Genomic DNA, 6,000 nt, shown 5'->3' with positions numbered 1-6,000 from the left:
AGTAATCATACAAATGGCCCCCAGTTGAGATATATATATCAGAAGTATTATATCTTAGCACTCATTTTTTAAATATAAGAGTATCAGAAATTAGAAATGGGTGTAGTTTGAGAAAAATCGATATTAACTCTTCCTTCAGTGTTTGGTAGAATTCCCCTGTGAAGCCATCCAGCCCTGAACTTTTATTTGCTATAAGTTTCTTGTGTACTGATCCAGTTTCATTACTGATTATCAGTCTGTTCAAGTTTTCTAGTCTTCCTGTTTTGGTTTTGGTGGTTTATATGTTTATAGGAATTCATCCATTTCTTCCAGGTTTTCTGATTTGCTGACATACATAGTAGTGTTTCATAATATTCTCTTGTAATTGTATTTCTACGGTGTGAGTTATGATTTCTCCTCTCTCATTTGTGATATTATTTATTTGGGTCCTTTCTCCTTTCTTTTTAATAAGTCTGGCTAACGGGGGCGCCTGGGTGGCTCAGTGGGTTAAAGCCTCTGCCTTCAGCTCAGGTCATGATCCCAGGGTCTTGGGATCAATCCCCACATCAGGCTCTCTGCTCAGTGAGGAGCCTGCTTCCTCCTCTCTCTCTGCCTGCCTCTCTGCCTGCTTGTCATCTCTCTCTGTCAGATAAATAAAAATAAAATCTTTAAAAAAAAATAAGTCTGGCTAAAGGTTTATCAATTGTATTAATTTTTTCAAAAAACCAGACTTTGGTTTCATTGATTTGTTTTATTGTTTTTAGCTTCTGTATCATTTAATTCCACTCTAATCTTTATTATTTCCTTCCTTCTGCTGGCTTTAGGTTCTATTTGTTCTTTTTCTATCTCCCTTAGGTATAAGGTTAGGTTGTTTATTTATAAAGAACTAATAAAGCTCAACACCCCAAAATCAAATAACCCAATTAGAAAATGGGCAGAGGACATGAATACACATTTCTCCAAGGACATCCAGATGGCCAATAGACACATGAAAAGATGCTCAATATCACTCATCATCAGGGAAATACAAATCAAATCTACATGAGATGTCACCTCACACCTGTCAGACTGGCTAAAATTAACAACACAGAAAACAACAAGTATTGGCAAGGATGTGGAGAAAGGTGAAACCTCTTGCATTGTTGGTAGGAATGCCAACTGGTGCAGCCACTCTGGAAAACAATATGGCATTCCCTTAAAAAGTCAAGAATAGAAATACCCCATAATCCAGCCAACTGTACTAATAGGTATTTACCCAACGAATACAAAAATACTAATTCAAAGGGATACATGCATCCCAATATTTATAACAGCATTGTCAACAATAGCCAAAGTATGGAAACAGCCCAAGTGTCCATCAATAGATGAACAGATAAAGAAGAAGTGGTATATTTAGAAAAAATATAATATTACTGAGCCAATAAAAAAGAATGAAATTTTGCCATTTGCAATGACAAGAATGGAGCTAGAGAGTATTATGCCATGTGGAATAAGTCAGAGAAAGACAAATTTCATATCATTTCATCATATGGAGAATTTAAGAAACAAAACAAATGAGCAAAGGGGGAGAGGAGAGAAATAAACCAAAAAACAGATTTTTAACTGTAGAGAACAAACTGCTGGTTTCCAGAGGGTAAGAGGGTGGAGGGATGGGTGAAATAGGTAATGAGAATTAAAGAGGGCACTTATTATCATAAGCACCAGGTGTTGTGTGGAAGTGTTGAATCACTATATTGTACACATGAAACTAATATTACCCTATATTGTAACTAACTGGAATTTAAATGAAAACTTAACAAAATAAAAAAGAAAGGACGTGGTGTGAAACCTGCATCTTTTCTGGCTGCAAGAATTTGGGCCTTCTCCTTTGTTTTAGCTGTTAATTTTCCTGGCTGTGCTAGAATTGGAAACTGTATCTTGCATGGCATCTCTGGTCTTGATTACAGAAGCAATGCAAAAACATTGCTTCTGGTTACCAACATATCTACCATTATGATGCGCAGTATTCCTTTGTATAGACCCAAGTTTCCTTCTGGCATATTTTATAATTCTGCTTGAAGAATATTTCTTTTAGTATTTCTTATGGTGAATATCTTATGTCTTTATTAAATATATTTACTAAGTAAATTCTTTCAGCATTTGGTCTGAATGAATCTGTTTTCCTTTCATTTTTAAAGCATTTTTCTGTGCATAAAATTCTGGGTTGATAGAGGATTTTTTGTTTTTAAATTTCAGTACTTTAAAATGTCATTCTTTTGTCCTCTGGATTGAATAATTTTAGATGAGAAGTCTGGAATTCCTGCATCTTTTCCTCTGTACATATTTGTCCTTTTTCCTCTGACTGCTTCTAATTGTTAATCCTTATCACTGATTTCCAGCAATTTGATTGTAATTTGCCATGTTGTGTTATCCTACTTGTGGTTTATTAAACTTCTTGGATATGTGAGTGTGTAGTTTTCACCACATTTGGAAAATAATAAGCCAGTATTACTTCAAGTATTTTTGCTTGCCTCTTCTTCTAGAATTTATATTACATCTGTGCCTCACTTCTTGTATTCCCCTACATGTTAATGAGTCTCTCTCTCTCTCTCTTTCATTTTTAGTTTTTCGGTGATTAATTTATATTGTGGGCTTGGGTTTTTTGTTTGGGGGTTTTTTTGGCTGTAATTCTAATTTCTGTTGTTGTATCTTAATGTTCACTGATATTTTCTTCTTTAGTGTCTAATCTGCTATTACTTTCAAATGTACTTTTTTAAAATTTCAGATATACAGTTTTTCATCTGTAGAAGCTGTACTTTGTTGTTATATCTTCAATTTATATAGTATCACATTAATGTTTTCCTCTTCATTTTTGAACATATTTCTAATATTTATAATAGAGATTTTAAAAGTGTTATCTAATTTTATCATCTCTGATATCTCAGTTATCGATCACATTTTCCAACTTTTTTTGTATTTCAGATAACTGGATGGTGTATACTCTGACTCTTACACTGTTGAGTGATGGTTTATCATTTTCTTTATGATGTGTTAAACTTTATTAAGTTACTTTACAGAATAGACCGATACTTTAGAGGCCTGTTTTGAAGTATTTTCAGGTCAGATATAGAGTTGCCTTTACTCCAGGTGTAGGTTAGCCCTATTACCTATGTGTGCCCCACCTGAGTTCCACTGAAGCCTGAGTGTTTAACGAAGAGTCTTGTTGGCTGCTATAAATCTCAATGTTCTGTGACATCTTGTAAGCTTCAGATTTTAGTTCTCTAATCATTCTGCTTGAGGGCTTATGGAGTTGTATCCCGTGACTGTGTGGCTAAGAATTTAACAGCGGACTCAAGTGATCCCTATGGAGATCTATTTCTCCATGAAATACCCTCCTTTCTAATACTTTGTCCTGGAAATAGCCTCCAGAAACTCTGCTATATGCCCCAGAAATTCAGTAAGACCACCATGTTCTGCTTGGTACTCCTTTTCTCATAGAAAGACCAGAACAGAAAACCTTGCTTATTTCTCCATTCCTGGAGATTACAGTGCTGTACTGCTTGTCATACAGTATCTGAAGTTTATTTGAATACATTGTATATAGTAGGGAAGTAGTCCAATCCATTTACCCTGTAATGGCCAGGAGTAGAAATACCCACCCATACTTTATTAAGAGTAGAAATACTGTAAAATACACCATGGGGGGGGGGGGTTCATGATAACAGTTGTTAGTAATCAAAGAATATTTCAGACATAAATGAAAAATTGTGTTATAGTACTAAGTACTACTGTGCTTTCTCTAATTTTTGTAAGCACTGACAATACTATTAGATAATGACTTCTAAGATCTACGATCTTAGTAGGTAATAGAAAAGAAAAGACAAAATCACCTTTAATTATCTCTGCTTCCTAATATTTGAATAAGAAAAAGTATCTTCAAAATATTGTTTTCTTTTCCCTCTTTTTAGCAGTCTCTTTATCAAGTCCTAAGTCTTTAGATACAATCATTTCTAACAACATTGACTCTAGAGTATTAAGATACAGACTTGTAACACTTAAAAACTGCTAAATTGTTTGTAGTGATTTTATGTTTTGTTTTCTCTTTTCCTTAATCTTTAGACTTCATTAGTCATTCAGTCTAGTGCTTGGGTCACCATATAAATTTAGTTTATAAAAGCTTGAACAATTTAAATCAGATTCCAAAACTGATCAGTTTAAAATTTTGACCTTTCAGTTACTAAATCTGTATTAGTGATTGAGTTGCTTATTTCATCTACTTGATTCATTATATTAAGACAGGTGGTATTTTTTTTTACCAACTCTTATAATTTCTGTTACCCATATATTAAAATTTCAATAGGTCTTATTTGGGAAGATGAAGGCACGAGTTTCTCAGAACTCTTAAATACTTATTGGCAGAACGTAGGTCCTTAAAGAGGGTGATTATGAAGGATTTTTTTTCTGATTAGCTAATAAGTTTAATAAGAATTATTTTAAGTTGCCTACACATTCATGTTCACTGTATCATAAACAAGCCAGCAGGTGGCAAACTTGAGATATTTCAAACTATGGCTTTTATTAAAAATGTGCAAGTATTGAGCCTTGTATCGCTGGATCTCATGAATAACTCTTATGGTGTAACATGACATTAAAAAAAAAATGAAACGTTTTTATTGTAGAGCCCTTGGTATTTGCATAACAATGTACCCTATTTATGCATATATTTATTTAGTCTTAATTCGATTTGCTGTTTTATCCTATAATTCTTTCTCTAACAAATAGTTTTGCATGATTATGAGTAAATTTTAGTGTTCCTTTTGTTTACTTTTATATCATTTAAAAAGGTATGCAAAATAGACTTTTTCCCCCAGAACAGGTAATATTCTCTTAAAAGACTAATAATATCGATCCCATGTTTTTAAACACAAAACATAACTTCCTATGGATAATTATTATTTTTCATTTTATTCCTAGAAATGTTTCTGTTTAAGTGTGACTCACTTGTAAGTATTGGTAAGTGAAGATGGCTATAGTTTTTTCCATATGTTTTTGATTTTCATATGGTTTGGGCTTTGCATTAATGACCCAGGATCACTCAAGGTTAGTTATATTCAGGCATATAACTAGGCTTTGGGGTATTTAAGTAAACATATTTCTAGCCATCACATTCAGGGATATTCAAACATAATATGTGACTTACTCATTTCTTTCTCTCTTTGAAATCCACCTATTGTTAACACTACCTGTATGTTTCCTATAAAATTAATTTCCCTTCCTATAAGTTACACTCCTCCCAAATGTCTGCATTAACCAATGTTTTAGTAATTACTGTAGCTTGTTATTCTCTTTCAAATGGTGAAGAATTTGAAAAAAAATTAAAAAGGAAAAGATATAACTAAAGACAGACCAAAATTAGGCAACCTAGATACTTCATTATTTCTACATATAAATTGGACCATTTAGATGACTTCTACAAGATTTAAATAATATCAATTGTACTTCATTAAAACCCAAAAAATATTTGAAGGATTCTAACAATTGGCTGTCTGGCAGACTGAGTTTTCAAGATATGGAAAATGAATTCATTAATTAGCATAAATGTTTAAGTTCCCCAAATTTCACAAAACCTGAAGACTCTTTAAGGCCTAATAAGTTATAATTCTTCCTGCTTTTATATTTTTAAGAGAAGAGAGAACTCAAGTTTTTTAAAATGTAGAGTATAAATATAAAGAAAGTATATTATAGTATAGAATTGAATTTAAACTATTAAACAAACCCTGAACCAAATTTTAAGAAAGGTGAAATTGGCACTTATGCTGTATAGATTGTATATCACTCAGCTTTAGTGATCTCAGCATTGAGGCTTTAAAAAAAGAAACTTCTAATCAGAGAGATGTCTGCATTTCACTAGTTTGCATGTATTCAGAGGTCAAGATGTCCTGGTTTTGTAAAATGTTTAACTCAACCATCCTTTCTTCTATTTTCCTTCAATTTATCTCCAACTGTGAAACCCAGTTTTTGAGAAGGATGGCTAATACCCCC

This window comes from Mustela putorius, unplaced genomic scaffold, assembly GCF_011764305.1.
Source record: "Mustela putorius furo isolate JIRA1106 unplaced genomic scaffold, ASM1176430v1.1 tig00003845_pilon_pilon_pilon, whole genome shotgun sequence".
In the NCBI taxonomy this organism is placed as follows: Eukaryota; Metazoa; Chordata; class Mammalia; order Carnivora; family Mustelidae; genus Mustela; species Mustela putorius.
The sequence above is the reverse complement of the archived record's forward strand: the minus strand, read 5'-3'. Positions refer to the sequence as shown.